Genomic DNA, 19702 nt, shown 5'->3' on the forward strand with positions numbered 1-19702 from the left:
CAATACAGATTTTTTCAAAAAATCGTAATGTTGGTCGCAAAAATTTTCAAACTTCATTTTTTTATGTAAAATTGAATTTGCAATCAAAAAGTACTTCAGTGAATTTTTGATAAAGTGCACCGTTTTTAAGTCATAGCCATTTTTAGGTTACTTTTTTGAAAATAATCGCAGTTTTTATTTTTTTTAAATTAGTGCCCATGTTTGCCCACCTTTGAAAAAATAATGTATTGAGTTTTTTGGGTGAGAATGTATTAGGTTTTTTCAATTGAAATTATATGACTATCTATTCAATTTTTATAATTTTAATTGTACATTTTTATGGATTTTTCGGAAATCTCAAACCCTTCCCTTTCCTTCCGTTGAGGTTTTTCTCCATACAAAAACAAATCTTTTTTGTAGGTTATGCTGCAAACTTTCAGAAAAAAAAGATACCCGAAAAAAGTATTAGAGATTTTTGAATAAACTTTTTTTTCACATAAAATCAATTTCACAAAAATCTGTCTTTTTTTAATTGTCTTATTTCTTAAAGTTTTTTGACCCCACTTTTCAATGTAAAATCGATTGTGCAATCGAATTTAATTTACGATTTTTATTTGATTGAGTGCACCGTTTTTTTTTTTCATTTTTTAAATTACAGTCCATGATTGTTAATTCCTAAATATATTTTTTTCAAAAAAATCAGAAATTACTGATAATTTCCTCTAAGAAACATTGAAGATTGGACCTCTGGTTGCTGAGACACAGCAGATAAAGAATAAGAAACAGGATAATTGAAACGTTTCAAGTCTCACCCAAAAAACCCTCCATTTTCTCATGTCGATATCTCTGCAAATAATAGTCGAACTTTTTATGTTAAAATGTGAAAACTTTCGTAAGATTTGCTGACCAAGACTTACAAACATTCACATTCATGGTAACAAACTTAACTCCAGGTAGTACATCAATGACTCAGGACATCCAAACCTCTTGCTTAGATAGACCAACCGGTCTTGACTCCAAGCAGTTCTTGGATTACCCCAATAAGTTGTAGAGCGTCCAATTTCCCGTCCCGGGAATTCCCGGAATTTCCTGAAAAAATATATTTCCCGTTTCCCGGTAAATTTGTAAATTTCTCGGGAATTCCCGAAATTTAAGCAAAAGTACACATTTTCTATACTTTTTGGAACCATTTTTTAAGATGCTCAGAGAAAAATAAATGAAGTTTTTTTTTTTAAATTAAATTTATTTTATAGCTCATAGACAATTAATCAGATTATCAGACACTTTGATATCTGATAGCATTATTTTTTGAAGCTATGGGAAAATTGAGTAAGTTTTTTCAAGAATATTTGGAGTTATTTCATAAAAAAATACGTTTTTGTTTACCATGATCTAATGAGTTGAAAATCTAATTGGTATATTAACATTTTTTAAATAGTTTTGTACAACAATAATTATTTCAATTCGTCAAATACCTGGCATACAAGAAATTACAATATGTAGTAAAAGAAAAATGGAGCACTGGTGTAACAATGGGTGTTAGGAGGTTTAATATCAAAACATGTAAGACTGATTGTGACATGATGTTAATTCCAAATATTTTAAAACATTGAGTTGTTTGAAGTAAAACAAACAAGAGAAGTTTGATTTGCCATTTTGTCCAAGAACTGAAAACATAATGACTTTTTTTAGAAAAGTTATTTGTCATGAAAAACATAATTTCTACATGTTTTTTCCAACTTTTTGTATCAAACCACGCTCTCTTTTACTGTTCACAGAGGCAAGAAAATAATTTGTATGATTGTGGAGTATGGATTCATTTTAGGGAAAATTCTCGTAGGTTTCGCAGGTTAAACACTCGCTCCTAACTCCATCCAATTTGCATTTTTTTTTCTATTTAAACAACTAATTTTGCAAAACTTTTAAAAGTAACTTGCTTGCTCACTTCTTAATGAGCTATCTCCCGGGAAATTGATTGAAAATTTCCCGTTTCCCGGGAAATTTGTAACCCCGGGAAATTGGACGCAAAGTTGTTAAAACAATGTACTGTAGCCTACCACACACACTGAACCAGGATAGGATCCGTTGTCAACATTTTGAAGTTCCGACTTGTTTCTTTGGTAGGGTAGGGTAGTCATCAATGAGACACTTTTGGTTTTCAACTTTCAACGATTTTTCTAATTTTTTCATCAGCATGTTTTAATGAGCTTTCAGTTGCATTATCATTCTTTTAATGTGTTCTAACATTGACAAAAATATGAGATCGATCCGACATCTACAGCCAGAGTTATTCAACTGTCTCATTGTAGACGCACTTGGCAGGAACAATGAGACAGGTGGGGAACAATGAGACACTTTACGAAAATCAACATTTTTCTAGCAAAACATCATGTTTTTGTATTGTTCCATTGCAGGTGACTTGCCTTGAACATTTTAGAGCAATTTTGCCAACATGAAACTTTTAATAACAAAAGTTACACTAAAAAGTATTTCAATTTTGTAAAATCCATATATTAATACCAAATAACTTTGTATTTTTGGTTAAATGAAGTTTAAACTCTATAAATATGCCAAAAATCACCTTTTATTCATGTTTTGAAAGAATTCCATCGATTTTGAAAAGTTTATTGAAGAAAAAATCAAAGTGTCTCATTGTTACCCATGGGCTGAAATGAGTGGGGAACAATGAGACAGCCCTGGATTCTGAGTTTATTCTAAATTTTGGCCAAATCTAATGAAAGGACATTGTAGCCCAACTTAATCCCTTTAGAACGTCGAAAGAAATTTTAAGAAATATTAGTTTTGGTGTAAATGGCAGCCTACGAGCGAAAAAGCTTTTTTGTCCATAATTTACTTTTACACCCCAGAATCAAACATTTATGAATTACTTTTCAAGGGAGCGTCCATAACCAAAGCCACTAATATGGCAGACGTGTATCCAGTAGACACACCTTTCCCCCAAATATGAGCCTGATTGGTTGAAACTACGACTTGTGAGAGCCATTTTATCATTGTTCCCCGTGTCTCATTGATGACTACTCTACCCTACACCTGTTGTACAAAATTTTCGGAAGTTTTGGATGGACTAGAACATCCCAGGTATTCCAAAACCATGCTAAAATGTTTTAAGAACATAAATAACCAAACAAAATACAATTTATACATTTTGAAAATTCTCCGACAAATTATGAAATCCCAAACATTCTTAATTTAAGTCATATTCTCACTTTAAGTCATGGATATTCCATGAACATTTTCTCATTTTTTTTTTTGCTTCATCTTTTATGTAAGAATTAAATTTGTTCTAAATAAAAAGAGTAAAAAACACCTGAATAAAGAAGTGGTATAACACCATCGAAATTCCTTCGAAACTATAAGTGCTAGAAATTTTTGAAACACATTCAGGTTTTGCTTGTGGATCCGAATCCAGTCCAGCTCACCCAGCAAAACCAATTTATTCGATTCATCCAACTATTCTAAAAAGTGTCAATTTCATCTAAAACTGTTGCTGATGACAATCCTCAAACACAAAAAAACACCTCCCTTCCCTAAAACCACATTCACACGTAGCAGATAAAGTTATCAAACCATTCAGAGGGGGGCGATCTCAAGAGAAGAAAAACCTCACCCAAACAAAAAAAAGTTAGCGCCAAAGTTTGAAATTAAAACCTCTTTCGGAGAAAGTTGCCTCCCTTTCTGTCTCTCAATTGGATTGTAAGGTGAAAATATAGTGGTTTTTCCCTCCCCCCTCCAACTGCAGGTGCAGCTTCCAATGTGTGTGTGTGTTTTTTCCTCCTTGAAATTTTCCTGTTTGCTGAAGGAATGTTTGGTTTTTCAAAGCGGATGAGGTGGAATTATATTAAGTTTTGAGGCACTTTTTGTTACTGCACTACGGTTTACCCACCGGAGTCCCCCCTCGAAAAGTTGGGTTCGGTTTCATTTCCTGCTGGTGTTGCTGCACCTGAGGTTTTAATTTATATTTAGGATTTGGTATGAAGTTGTGTAAGCGACGCAAGTGTCAACAACATATATTGGAAACCAGGTTTTTTTTAAAATAAATATCATCAAAGAAAACATTTTTTTTTATTTCAAACAAATATACTAAACCGTAAACAATATCAAAAAACTAATACGAAATAGTGTTTCAATCCATCCCACAAACAAAACATTCAGAGGTGCGCTCATGATCACGTAACTATATAGTCGTTGCATTTTGCCACAACCAAGGCACGGTTTAACTTCCGACAGCTTGGCGTGTAACGTCGGAAATTATAGAAAAGTTTGCTCGGTTTGACTCTTCGAAAACAGTCAACCTAGAATGGCGTAAATTGGAAAAAAACAATATGAAAAAATATATATATTTTATAAGCTGGTTGAAAAAGAAAATTTTGTTTAAACTTCACCGACCAACGAAATTTCAGCACATGCTCAATTCAAGAAGAAGCATGAAATTGAACCGGCAATGAACAGTTCAAATTCAACTAAGGGTTGCTGAACTCGAATATGAGCCCTAAAATATTCCAAAATACTCAGGGAATGTGCAATGCAAGATGGCGGCCAATATGGCGAAGCCAGAAAATTTGATTTTTTTTTCAGATGTGTAACAGGCAATCAACGGGTCAAATTTAACTAATACTCCAAAGTACTCAAAGAATGTGCAATCCAAGATGGCGAAGCTAGAAAATTGCATTGCATTTCCTGAGTATTTATTTATTTGTCACCGTATTCGGCATTATGCCGCACAGACTGTTCTTAGAACTTAAGAATATTCTAAGGCTTATATTCGAGTTCAGCATCCCCAAATTAATTATATTTGACCTGTTGATTACCTGTTACATTTCTGTATAAAAATTTCCTATATTCTAAGTTTGCCATCTTGAGCTTCACATTTCCCGAATACTTTGAAGTATTCAAGAGGTCGTATCCGAGTTCAGCGATCCCAAATTAGTTAAATTTAACTAGTTGATTGAACTTAAAAATCCTTTTATGGTGTTTTTTTTTTCATTCAGCCGCCATATTATAAGCCTCCTTGAATATCTCGAGACCGAGCCACGTAGCCCAGTGGTAACGCTTCCGCCTCGTAAGCGGTAGATCGGGGTTCAAATCCCGGCTCGGACCAACACAACTGGTGATCTTTTCCCTTCTGGAATCGATTGCTTAGTAAAGGGAAGGTAGTGTATCGTCACAAACTGGACCTTATCACGACACCTTAGGGAGGCGACCTATGGAATGTTAACATTAACCTTAACATGTTAACATTAAGTTGAGAATGAAACTGCCACTGAATCCGCTTTGTAAATGCCGGCCCCGATACTCTTCCAGGGTGTTCCCCTCAGGAACTGAGAAAGATTTACTTACTTTTTGAATATCTCGCTTCTCTTTAAGACTTAGGAAAATCAGCAGGCAAATTTGGATTCAGGAGGGTCGATTTAGTCTAGATTGATCAAAAACTGCATGAGCATGGTTGACTGCCAATGAGCTGCTACTCCGTTATTGACAGATCAGCTGAAGTTAAACAATGAATCATTAAATGATCAGTGGGAGCCAACCATCCGTTCACTGTTTAACCTCTGAAGATCTCAACTTTATTAGTCAATACCGGGAGGAATGTTAGTCCGATAGTTGCAGACTCATCAAGCACATAGTTTTTCGCTATATACTTGTTGATACCGCTTGAGACCGTTGAATCCACAGCATCTCCTTCAAGCATCACGTGATTAATTTTTTTTGGGTTAGTAGGATAAGGTATTGGCTTTTCGATGCCTCCCGAGCTACGACGCTATGGGGAGGACTTTCATAACAGTCCCGTCAGCGAGCCTTCCGAGCAACGATGCTATGGGAAGGTCTTTTTGGTTAACACACAAAATCACTCACACACAGTTATTTTGCTCCATTATTAACTCGACGATCCAAATTGTCAGTGCGTCTTTCGGTCATTATATAGAAATGGCTTTTTCACCCCAAAAAAAAACCTTATTCGAAAAATTTTAACAAAGTCCATCCGATGCCGTGCCTTCCGTTCAACGATGATATAGGAAGGGCTTTGAAAATCACAAAACATCACTTTTCACTCCGAACATTTTTTTACGACCACGCGCTCCGTTTGCCAATTATGCACTGATGACGCTGCATTTTCAGAGGGTAATCTCAAGGTAATCTTCTCCTCGCAGCACACAATTTACGACAAAAATGCGAAACAAAAGGCACACAAAAAAAATCACTTATCACTCCGAATAGTTTTTTACGACCACGCGCTCCCTTTGCCAATTATGCACTCTTTAATTTGACACAAAATAATACATATAAAGAAAAAAAAAAGATCTCTTAACCTAAAAAAAAAAATAAAAATGGCAATGCATTGCACGCAAAAAGCTTAAAATATATTGGTTCTATTCCCAATTATCGATTCTTGGCTTAGAAAATCACCACACCACATGGTGAAATCCAGTCTGCAATCCTCTAAAATCACTGTCTCCCAGCGAAGCGAAAAAATCAAAGTTTGTATTCTTAATTTTGGAGTAATAAAAATATACAGCCATTCCACGTCAAACAGGATGTCTCCAAATCAAAAGCGCTCTGATTTGGCTCAAATTTGGAGTGGGGGTTCCTTGGCCCAAATAATTAGACCCGTATTTTTTTGTTTGGCGATTAGGGTGGTCCTATCCGAAATAGGGTGGTCCAAAAAATGGCATTTTTAGTCGATTTTTTCAAAAACCACGTTTTTCAAAAAATCATATCTCCGGAACGGCGGAACCAATTTTAGAGCGCCGAAACGTGTTAATGGATATCCGCAATTTTTTGATATGTTATGTAATATATTACAAGGAATCAGGGAAAAATATTTTCAGACATGGGCTCTTTGGTCCCGAGACCTTGAAATCGGCAAATGTAATTTTCATAGGACCTTTTCAAATATTCAGCTAGCTTTTTTTGACCTCAACATATTTTTCTTAAAAGCCCAACTAATAACCTTTCTTTTGAATTGTGGCGCTCTAAAATTGGTTCCGCCGTTCCGGAGATATGATTTTTTGAAAAACGTGGTTTTTGCAAAAATCGACGAAAAATGGCATTTTTTGGACCTCCCTATTTCGGATAGGACCACCCTAATCGCCAAACAAAAAAATACGGGTCTAATTATTTGGGCCAAGAAACCCCAAATCGGAGCACTTTTGATTTGGAGACTTCCTGTTTGACGTGGAATGGCTGTATATTTTTATTGTTTCATGCATTTGAATATATTGAAAATGTCTTTCAATGCAACCTCAATCAAACTTTTATCTAGTTCATAGTTGAAATGTTTTTTGTACAATGTTCACGTTTTCAGCCACTTGTCACAATAAAATAAAATTGTTTAGGAGGTTATTTTGAGCTACTTTTGTGTTAGGAAAAACTTTAGTTCAAATTAAATCCAATTAGGTAAGGGTTGCCAAAAATGGGATTTGTGATATTTTTTCCCATTTTTTCCGAATAATCTTAATTATTACCTACAATTTTGTAAAGCTCCCAAATTTAAACGAAGACTTTTATAGGGAAACCAACGATGCAAAATGGTTTATTTAGACTAATGTTATCGATGTACACAGTTTCGTTTAATTGACAAGAAATAATATATATTATCTTTTAATTATTTGGTTTTATTGGACTCGATAAGTCACTTTTTACTTATTACCAAATTTTCACCACTGTTCACCATTAACCACCTTCCTGCCAACTTTCTCGCTTAATAAAATCACGTTTAGCTTTTCGCGCGCGCTTGTAAGCTCTTCTTGGTTTTAATATTGGTTTCTGTGTGTGTTTGTTCGCGTTCATAGTTACGGTGCAGCTCGGCGGCACGCGGAACTGAAAGATATTAAACTTTATGGAATTTCATAAAAGTTCATTTCCCACTAGGAAACCCCGGGAACCACCAAGCGAGAGGGAGAGAGAGCGAGAAAAGTAGAGGCGTGGCAAAAAAAAGGTGTTTTCCAAAGTGTGAGGAAAAACTAATATGGTGCAAACACGCGTTCACTTGTGGGCAAGGGATGGAAGGAAAAAATCGCGCCGATCCTCGCTGATAAATCACAGCCGGTTGCACTTCCGCCACGTGGTAACCGCACGCGCACGTGGAAGAAGGGGAAAGAGGGGAACTCGGAGAGTTTTGTGCGAACATGAGCTTAATTATCCATAAATTTTCGAATGAATTATCCTTTTCATTTAGCATTCGAACGGGCAGTGAAAGGATAAAGCGCGGAACAAGCACACATACAAAAATGCGTTTTATTTCTTGTTTGTATGTGTGCGTGGATTTGTTCGTGTGACTGCTGATAGTGATTTCCGATGTGGGAATTAATGGGATCCACTGGTCAGGCCGACTTTTTTTCTCTCGTAATGTTTGACAGTTTTTTTTACCCTTAAAAGACAGATAAGACGGAAAATATTATTTTGTTAGATTCATTCATTGTTATTTTCTTATTTTCTTAATTTGTTCATTTGTTCATTTGTTCATTTGTTCATTTGTTCATTTGTTCATTTGTTCATTTGTTCATTTGTTCATTTGTTCATTTGTTCATTTGTTCATTTGTTCATTTGTTCATTTGTTCATTTGTTCATTTGTTCATTTGTTCATTTGTTCATTTGTTCATTTGTTCATTTTTTCATTTGTTCATTTGTTCATTTGTTCATTTGTTCATTTGTTCATTTGTTCATTTGTTCATTTGTTAATTTGTTCATTTGTTCATTTGTTCATTTGTTCATTTGTTCATTTGTTCATTTGTTCATTTGTTCATTTGTTCATTTGTTCATTTGTTCATTTGTTCATTTGTTCATTTGTTCATTTGTTCATTTGTTCATTTGTTCATTTGTTCAGTGGTGAGTTGATCAGTGGTTAGTTGGTCAATAAAAATTTTTAGTTTATCTTTTTTTCATTGCCATTTTCATTGTTTTTCCGTGCCGAAACTGCTGGTCAATATACTCACAAAATCACGAGCAAATCCGGTTCTACTGACGCGCAAATTGGCACATTGTGACGAAAATGAGGAAAAAAAATCGTACCAACACAAAAAAGCAGCAGGAAACCTCCAGAACCGCAATGCGATTGATTTTATTCGCATCATGACTGAGCGATTTTTATGCTTGCTGATGATCAAACCAGTCCGCCTTGCCTCCTCCTCCCCCCCCCCCCCCCCCTACACCTTTTTGCCGTGTCAGAGATTTATATTTTTTCATGGCGCGTGCAAATTCACGTGTTGGAGTATCTCATGCAATTGATTGTTGATGTTTGCTCGAGTGCCATTTTTACGATTGAGCAGGAATTGGACTTGCAAACACTCGGAGTGAGCGAAAAAAAAAAAGAAGTGAGCATAGGTTTTGGGGAGTTGGGGTGCTGGGAATGAATGTTTCGGTGACAAATTTTCCACCCGGCCACGTGCGACGAGGCGTGATTTGTTTCAATTTGGATCGAGGCTTTTAATTGGCTGTGAGAGGAGAAGCTGTTGGAGACTTTAGATTTATCGAATTTTATGAGTTTTATGTGTGTTTTTTTTTTCTTTTTTGAATAACTTAAACAAAACGTGTCTTATTGATTTGGAACTTGTTTGATAATTTCTACAAATATGCATCTCTTCAACATTTTATTGTATGAAAAGTCCTAAACATAACCTACAACAGACAGGGTTACCAGGTCAAAACTTTAATAGTCTGGCCAAGTATAAAAAAAAATACTCTGGAAAAATCTAGCAGACGAAAACCATACAATGTTGAGAAGGGAATGGAAGGAGAGAATTGATTGATTAGTTTGAATGTTTGTAGAATTAAGATGTTTAGTTGATATTTCGGCCTTAAAAGATTGAATTTTAGTTTTTAATAAAATAAATATGAACTTTTTCTTATTCTGATTAAAAACGTTTATTTTTAACAAAATCATGTTCAGAATTTTTGAAAAATAAATAAAAATCTTGAAAAATCTGTCATAATTAATGATAAACCTGTATTCTGGATGACACTGAAAAAACTGGCATTTCAAGAAGTATCTGGATATAGAAGGATCAAAAATTACTTCTTTAGATCTAAATTTAAAAAACAAATTTTGAAAATAGCAAAAAATAATACGTTAACAAATATTCTTTGATGTACACAACGGAACCTTCAAATCATTTAGGCTTGGTAGTGAAAGTGTTCAATTAAAATCCGCTTGGAGGCAGAATGGATCACCCTTTTCCTGCTTTATAAAAATAATCAAAAGTTATGAAGTTGAAATAAAATGTATTTTTTTTACTAATGATAGTTTTACACATCACGTTCATCGTGATCAAACTTCATGGAAACTTTGTTGGAAAGGTCCCTTAAGTCATCTCTTATCATCCATCAACATTGTATTAGAAGAAATGGTGGCCCATTCTGCTCTTCTGAATTTAATACGAATTTCTTAGTAAGAAGTCAGAAGTCAGAAGTCAGAAGCCAGAAGCCAGAAGTCAGAAGTCAGAAGACAGAAGACAGAAGTCAGCACTCAGAAGACAGAAGCCAGAAGTGAGAAGTCATCATCCTTTTTTTAGAAGATGTTAAGATTTTATAAAAAAAAGGGTTAAATTTTTAATAGAAACATGACATTTATAAAGATTTATCCTTCTTTTTATATAAGATTTGATTTTTAGCATATTAGATAACTAAAATATTTGAAGCTTTTAATAAAACAAAAAGAAAGGATAATCTCGGAATTTCATTATTCATTACCAAAATAACATTTACCTTGAAAAAAAAAGATTGTATCACGTTCCCCAGAAAACCATTCCCCCGAATACCATTCCCCAGAAATCAATTCCCCAGAATGAACCGTTCCCAGAGAACCATTCCCCAGAATGTATTATTCCCCAGAAAACCATTCCCCAGAATGTTCCGTTCCCCAGAAAAATAAAAAAAAATCCAAAATTTTCAAAATTTCTGAATGTTTTCAAATTTTTAATAATTTTTCAAATTTTCAAAATTTCCAAAATATCAAAAATTTCCAAAATTTCCACAATCAAAAATTTCCAAAATTTCCAAAATTTCCAAAATTTCCAAAATTTCCAAAATTTCTAAAAGTGCCAAAATTTCAAAAATTTCCAAAATTTCCAAAATTTCCAAAATTTCCAAAATTTCCAAAATTTCCAAAATTTTCAAAATTTCCAAAAAATCAAAAGAAAATCAAAATTTCCATAATTTCAATTTTTCAAAAAACTAAAAATAAAATAAAATTCATAATCTTTGATTTTTTAAATTTCTTTTCTCTTAAATTTTAATTTTTGAATTCCAAACTTTTTGATTTTTTTTTTTTTTGAGAATTTTGAAAATGTTTCTAATTTGACTTTTTGACTTACCATTGAGCAATTCCAGCTCAAATCAGGAATTTTTCTGGTACTTTTGTACCCGACCCTCTCCGATTTCAAGGAAACTTTGTAGACATGTTATCCAGGTATAAGCCATTTTTGAGATTGTACTCGAAATGACATTTAAGAAGGGCGTAAGTTATTTAGATATTTTTATTCTGTAATTTAAAAATGACTGTATCTCGAAGGCGTTGCATCGTACCAAAAGTGGTCAAAGACAAACTTGTAGGAAATTGACGGCTTTCTGAAAAATACACTGAAAGAAATACACGCCATTTATGTGATTTTCAATTTTATGTTTAAAGTTGTTTTGTGAAGTCACGATTTTTTTCGTTCAAAATTTTTGAGAAATAGCCTAAAATGTGACAAAGACTCACGAAAATGCAGGATGGTATGTCTCTCCTAAAAAATACAAAATCATTTACTAAAACTGTTTTTTGAAAAGTGGTCTAAACGTCAAAATTTTCCGATAGTGGGAATCGATTCTCCAGACAATTTTACATAAAAGTCTCCATATTGACCATTGTCCTAAGTCCTATCCTTGCGAGAGCGGTTTAAATAAAAATGTTGAAAAACAGCTTTTTGGTGTTTTGGCATTTTATGACAGACTTGATTTGTCTCGAAAATATTTTTACGGAAAGCTCGTCAATTTCATAAGTTTGCCTTTGACAACTTTTCAATTGGATGCATAGGATTACAGATATAAGCTTTTACATTACTCATAACTTAAAACAGAATATTTTTTTCAGTGTGGTAGAAATCTGGATTCCAGATTTCTACCACACTGAAAAAAATATTCTGTTTTAAGTTATGAGCAATGTAATTAAGCTTATATCTGTAATCCTATGCATCCAATTGAAAAGTTGTCAAAGGCAAACTTATGGGAAATTGGACGAGCTTTCCGGTAAAAATATTTTCGAGACTGAAAAATCAAGTCTGTCATATAGAAAATGCCAAAAACCACCAAAAAAGCTGTTTTTCAACATTTTTATTTTTAAAACCGCTGTAACTTCGCAAGGATAGGACTTAGGACAATGGTCAATATGGAGACTTTTATGTAAAATTGTCTGGAGAATCGATTCCCACTATCGGTTTTTGAAAATTTTGACGTTTAGACCACTTTTCAAAAAAAACAGTTTTAGTAAATGATTTTTGTATTTTTTTAGGAGAGACATACCATCCTGCATTTTTCGTGAGTCTTTTTGTCACATTTTAGGCTATTTCCTCAAAAATTTTGAACGAAAAAAAATCGTGACTTCACCTTAAAATTTAACTTTTAAACATAAAAATTAAAAAATCACATAGAAATGGCGTGTATTTTTCTTTCAGTATATTTTTTTCAGAAAGCCCGTCCAATTTCCTACAAGTTTGTCTTTGACCACTTTTTGGTACGATGCAACGCCTTCGAGATACAGTCATTTTTAAATTACAGAATACAAAAATATCTAAATAACTTACGCCCTTCTCAAATGTCATTTTCGAGTACAATTGGCTCCATACACACAAAAATGGCTTATATAGGCCTAGGATAACATGTCTACAAAGTTTCATTGAAATCGGAGAGGGTCGGTTACAAAAGTACCAGAAAAATTCCTGATTTGAGCTGGAATTGCTCCATTGACAAATTATGATCATAATATTTAGATCGAAAAATCTCGAACGTGATGCGAGAAATAAAGATTGAAATATTACGCTCAAGTGCAATAATCACCACGTTAACTTGTGTCAGCAGTTATTACAAGGCTAGAAAGATTTCCCTTCTTTTAAGAAAGGAAAACTTTACTGACTGATACAAGTTGAATTTAACCTTTAAAAGGTAGGAGGAGAGTTTTCCCTTCTTTAAGGAAGGGAAAATATTTTAGCCTTGTTATTATAACTGCTGACACGGGTTTGATTTTCCCTCCTTTAAGTAAGGGAAAAAATACTTGACCACTTACACAGCTTTTTAAATTTGTTATCACTAGTCAAGGGAGTTTTTCCTTATGGAAACAAGAAAGAATACAAGAAAGAAAAAACTTTTAAGCGAAAATTCAACTTCTGTTAGCAGATATCACAAGTCAAGACAGTTTTTCCTTCTTTTAAGAAAGTGAAATTCAACTTGTGTCAGGAGACCTTAAAAGAAGGAAAAAATAGTCATTTATTGTAAGTCAAGAGAGTTTTCTTCTTCCAAAAATGATAAATTAAATTTTGTCACCTTAAATCAAATTTAGAATATTTAAATCATCATGCAAAATGAGCAATATGCTAAAGGTCCAATATGTCAAATGGAATTATACCAATGACAGCCATAATCATATTTTAATTTTAATAAACATTTTTCTTTTTCGCAAAATAAAAATAGCATTCACGGAAAACAAGAAACAAAAGGAAACTGCAATTTATTTGGCATTTTTATAACAAATTTAACATGACTGAAAAAGAAGGGAAAATTTCTTAGAATAATATAACGAGTCATAAGCCGAATTAACATTTTCTGCTATTTTCTCAAGAATTGTTGTCAAAAAAAGGAAAATTTCTTGGCATTGATAAAATAACCTTGTCTAATTTTTATATTTTCTAAGAAATGTCAAACAAATATTTGAAACTTCTTTGATTTTTCGAGAAAGAAACTTTTCTGGGGAATGGTTTTCTGGAAAATGGTTCATTCTGGGGAATAGTTTTCTGGGAAATGGTACATTCGGGGGAATGGTTTTCTGGGGAACGTGACACAATCAAAAAAAAATAAAAATAAACAGACAACTACAACAACAAACTTTTGCAGATTTAGGTTCAGTTCATTCAAAGAAATGGGCCATCCTGACGATAGGATTTGTGGAGAATGGCATTTTGATAAATCGTGCTTTCCATTCCATACAGCACAAAACTTTTGTAAACAAGAGTATATCCCTCTCACACCTTATGCAAACTGTCATTTGAGTGAACGTTCAAGCTCCAAATCAGATTTTCATACAAACTCTGGAAAAGACGAGTATTTATACTCGACAAAAAAACTAGTTGAGAAGAACCTGAGAAATGGTAAAATCCGTTAAAAAAGATTTTAAAATGTTTTAATCGAATGTTTCAGTGCTGATTTGCTAAACATTAGGTGCTCGATGGAAATACAAATCGTTCTCCTAACTTCTATGGCCCCGTACGCTGCATCATTCCGTTAAAACCACGTGCTTCAACCCCCTCCCCGCCCGTCGATGATGGTCTGCAATTTATCCAGCTATAATTGCTGCTCTACGGGCTCAAGTCCGCACTCGGATTGAAGAGCTTTTACACACGCGTGCATATGCGAGCTCTCAATTTCTGCTGAAGCCTTTTTGGAACAACAGCAAAAGCAGGACCAACAGCACTGCAGCAAAGCCGATTAGGCGGCCTGAATCGAAATTGTCGAGCCACCGTCATCGAGCATCGCTTGAGCTTTCGAGTGCGATAGAAGTGCGTAGAGCCAACCGCAGCAATATGGTTTATTATTTGGTTAAGTTGGTGCGATTTGGAAGGGATGACAATTGGAAAACATTTTTTTTTATCTTTTTACTCTTTATTTTTAATTTTGCTGGAATTTTGTTCAAGTGAATCGTATTTTTGATACTGTTTCAGATTATTAAACTATTTCCATCTCTGTTGCCATTCACCATATCTGTCCAGATTAAGGCTTCAAAATTATAACAAAAGCCGCGCGTCCTGTCCTGACCTGGTCCCAATTTCCAAGCCAAGTTCCGGAGGACGCTATTCTCCCCACGGCTGAAAATCCCATTAAGATTGCCAGCAGCAGATAAAAGCAGATTATCATCATGATCGCAAATTACGCGGGGCTCGCAAAAGTTGCACGCCATCATCGGTGCTGGGCTCGATTTTTTAACGCAAAAGGGACGGGATGAGAATGTTCAAACTATTATTTATCCTACTTTACAGCAAACAAGCGGAAAATTATCCGGGGCTCATCAGATAAACTCGGGTGATGTGAAGTTTACCCGAAGTTGATTGGAGGTTGTAACTTTGAAGAAAGATAGTAGTTTTTAGTTTCAGGTCAGATTTTCATGCTCGAGAAAAAACCAATATCATTTTATTTAAGAGCAGTTCTCTACGGAATCGGTCTTTTTTCTTTAATTTTAATTTTTGTATTTTTTAATCCGGCTGAAACTTTTTTGGTGCCTTCGGTATGCCCTAAGAAGCCATTTTGCATCATTAGTTTGTCCATATAATTTTCCATACAAATTTGGCAGCTGTCCATACAAAAATGATATATGAAAATTCAAAAATCTGTATCTTTTGAAGGCATTTTTTGATCGATTTGGTGTCTTTTGCAAAGTTGTAGGTATGGATATGGACTACACTAAAAAAAATGATACACGGTAAAAAAAAATTTGGTGATTTTTAATTTAACTTTGTGGCACTAAAACTTGATTTGCAAAAAACACTATTTTTTAATTATTTTTATTTTTTGATATGTTTTAGAGGACATCAAATGCTAACTTTTCAAACATTTCCAGAATGGGCAAAAAATCTTTGACCGAGTTATGATTTTTTGAATCAATACAGAATTTTTCAAAAAATCGAAATATTGGTCGCAAACATTTTTCAACTTCTTTTTTCGATGTAAAATCGAATTTGCAATCAAAAAGTACTTTAGTAAATTTTTGATAAAGTGCACCGTTTCCAAGTTATAACCATTTTTAGGTAACTTTTTTGGAAATAGTCGCAGTTTTTCATTTTTTTAAAATAGTGCCCATGTTTGCCCACCATTGAAAAAAAAAATTTGAAAAGCTGAGAAAATTCTCTATATTTTGCTTTTTTGAAATTTGTTGATACGACCCTTAGTTGCTGAGATATTGCCATGCAAAGGTTAAAAAACAGGAAAATTGATGTTTTCTAAGTCTCACCCAAACAACCCACCATTTTCTAATGTCGATATCTCAGCAACTATAGGTCCGATTTACAATGTTAAAACATGAAACATTCGTAAAATTTTCCGGTCTTTTCGAAAAAAATATTTTCAAAAAATTTAAATCAAGACTAACATTTCAAATGGGCGTAATATTGAACGTTTGGCCCGACTTAGAAAACATCAATTTTTCTGTGTTTTAACCTTTGCATGGCTATATCTCAGCAACTAAGGGTCGTATCAACAAAGTCCGAAAAAGCAAAATATAGAGAATTTGTTCAGCTATTCAAAAATATTTTTTTCAATAGTGGGCAAACATGGGCACTATTTTTAAAAAATGAAAAACTGCGACTATTTTCAAAAAAGTTACCTAAAAATGGTTATAACTTGGAAACGGTGCACTTTATCAAAAATTTACTAAAGTACTTTTTGATTGAAAATTCGATTTTAAATCGAAAAATGAAGTTGAAAAATTTTTGCGACCAGTATTTCGATTTTTTGAAAAAATCTGTATTGATTCAAAAAGTCATAACTCGGTCAAAGATTTTTTGCCCATTCTGGAAATTTCTGAAAAGTTGGCATTTTATGTCCTCTAAAACATATAAAAAAAAAATAGTGTTTTTTTGCAAATCAAGTTTTAGTGACAAAAAGTTAAATTTAAAATCACCACATTTTTTTACCGTGTATCATTTTTTTTCAGTGTAGTCCATATCCATACCTACAACTTTGCCGAAGACACCAAATCGATCAAAAAATTCCTTCAAAAGATACAGATTTTTGAATTTTCACATATCATTTTTGTATGGACAGCTGCCAAATTTGTATGGAAAATTATATGGACAAACTAATGATGCAAAATGGCTTCTTTGGGCATACCGAAGGCACCAAAAAAGTTTCAGCCGGATTAAAAAATACAAAAAAAAATCGAATGACCGAAATCTCAGAGAATTGCTCTTAAATTAAATTCTCAAACTTAACTCTAACAAAACATCACCACAGTTTCTGCTCCTCTAGCTTAAAAGGAGATGACGACCACAATCTCCAACCAAGATGGTGTCAGCTTTTTGTCCCAATTTTTCTATCGTTTCTTTAGAATTTTTACCCTTTCATTGTCCCAGCACGGGGTCCAGCTAGCCCCATTCCGAAGCAATAAAATGCACCACGGGGAGCCAAAACCAAAATTTAGAGGAAATGAAAAGAAAAGGGTCTTTTTTTCAACAAGTTCTTCCCTATCCTGGGTTTGTGGGGGGGCTAGATCTCTAAAACATTGATGCTTTTCTGAGCGCATTCAGAACTCCCTGCAGGTCTCCGGAAAGAGGATGTAAGTTGTCCGCTTGGTGCTGGAAGTTTTGCATACCGGCACTCGATGGTCTTGGGCCGCCCTAGATTAAACATTGTCTATATGTGTTGGGGGTGGATGAGACTTGCGGCTATACGATTTATGCAATTACATTTAATAAATTATCCGGCAAGTAGACTTGGCTCACACACACGAGGACTCATACAGGCAGACACAAACACTGTCTTTTCCTGAGCGAGGTCTTAATCAGAGCCAGTCTTGGTGGGACTTTGGATTTGCATTGGGCAGTGTTGCCAGATCTGCAAAAAAATTAGATTGTACTTCCGATCAGCTGATAAACTTTGTTCTAATGCAACAAAAACAATTTTGCTATAATTTTGCAACACTGCCATCACTTCAACTTTCCACTCTCAAAGTCATAACTCATTCTTAGCCAACTCTACAGTGCGCTTTCTCCACAGCTCCCGAATCCAAAGTGGATCGCTTAGGGCGTTGCGTCCTGCTGCTGCTGCCACTACTGCTCTTAAAACCGTGTGTGTGTGTGTGTGTGTGTGTGTGTGTGTGTGTGTGTGTGTGTGTGTGTGTGTGTGTGTGTGATCTAGATCCTTGTGGCAGCAAAATTAAGACAATAGAGAGAAACGCCCTCCTGCCGAGGGAAAGCCAAGCCAAGACTTTGGTCTTATGATGTGTAACTTTTCATTTGTTTTAAACTGCTGCATAATAGACTCTGTCATAGTGGAGCGTGAGTTCTGACTTTTCCAACGTCCCCCCCCTGCCTTTGGGGGGAAGAACCATTATTGGAGGGACGGGCTATTCCAGAAGGGAAAGAAACTAGTAGATATGGATATGTGCAATGCCGGCTGGCAGGACTGGTTACCGTTCAAAGCTGCTGAAAATAGTTTGATGTTTTTAAGAACAAAATATTCCAACGCAAGTTTTCTTAATTAGATGATATTCATGAAACTGAGTTGAATAGACTTGCAATTCAATTAACTGTATTTGTTTTGTATGGTAACATAAATTTATTTTAAAACATGGGAAAATTAAGGCAAAGAAATCTAATGAGGATCGGAATGATAGTTTTTGCTGAATGAAGCAATTTAAGCCTCCTTTTGCAATTCAAATATATCAAAAAAAATCGCTCTACAGCCTTGGCGTTCTCGATTGCGAGATTCTTACTCGAAACTGTAGAGTCGAGGCGTGACCAAACCATTATAGACCATGCTCCCCTATATTGTCATGCTTTAAGAGAGTTCGACAGCAGGCGAGAGTGAGTGCGTCATTGAATGAGAGCGTGAGTTACCGGCGCGTTGTTTGACAAGTGCTCAGTTCGGATTCTACAATTGGCGCAGCCGGTAGCAAAAACTTTGCTCCTGATTTTGCGTGGTTTAATTTTTTTGCGGTAAATTAAAAAAATGGGATGAAAAGTGTAAAGAAATCGTGCAGGCTGGGAGAGAAAAGGTGTGAGTAAGTATTCTTCCAGCATTTGTCTTGGTTTCGGTAACATTTTGAGCGGCAACTTAACGAGAAAGTTTGCCATCATCAGATATGGTGAAAGTGTTTGTTGCGTAATCCTAGGGCCTGCCATTTTATGTGGAGTGACGTACTTGCCAAGAACGGTCACGAAAAGTTGCAAATGGCGGCAGTGAAGGCAAGCCAGATAGGGAGCAGAAAAGTCTCAAATCGTTCCCTCTATTTTGTGCTGCTGTTCGTATTGTTATTTCGTGACCCTTTTTATTGTACGATTAGTTCCTTACTGGACTCGGTCGTTGCAAACGACCGTCGAAATAAGCAGCGGGTCAGATGCGGGATAACAAATGTCTCTCCCCCCTCACCTCGTCTCTCCATCCAGCTGCTGCTTTGTTGACAAACAAACGGAGCACGTGGTCGCATAGCGGCTATAACTAGGGATGATCATATAAAAAAAATCGAAACTTTTTTTTTCAAGATAAATAATATTTTGCCAAATATTTCCAAATATTTTTGATGTTGAAGAAGTGGTTACAGATTAAAAAAAAATCAGCCATCATTTTATATTGAATCGAAAATTTAACACCAATTGGGCACCCATAGGCCTATCCAAGACTGTTTTCAACGACCGCGAGAAGATGCTAGAAAATCCAGCTATCAGCTAAATCCTCAATATCTGAAAATTCCTTTCCTGGCAGAAAGGACAGGGAACTTCCGAAGCTTTGACTAGAGAAAAGAATGGTA

The sequence above is a fragment of the Culex quinquefasciatus genome, chromosome 1 (genome assembly GCF_015732765.1).
Source record: "Culex quinquefasciatus strain JHB chromosome 1, VPISU_Cqui_1.0_pri_paternal, whole genome shotgun sequence".
Taxonomy (NCBI): Eukaryota; Metazoa; Arthropoda; class Insecta; order Diptera; family Culicidae; genus Culex; species Culex quinquefasciatus.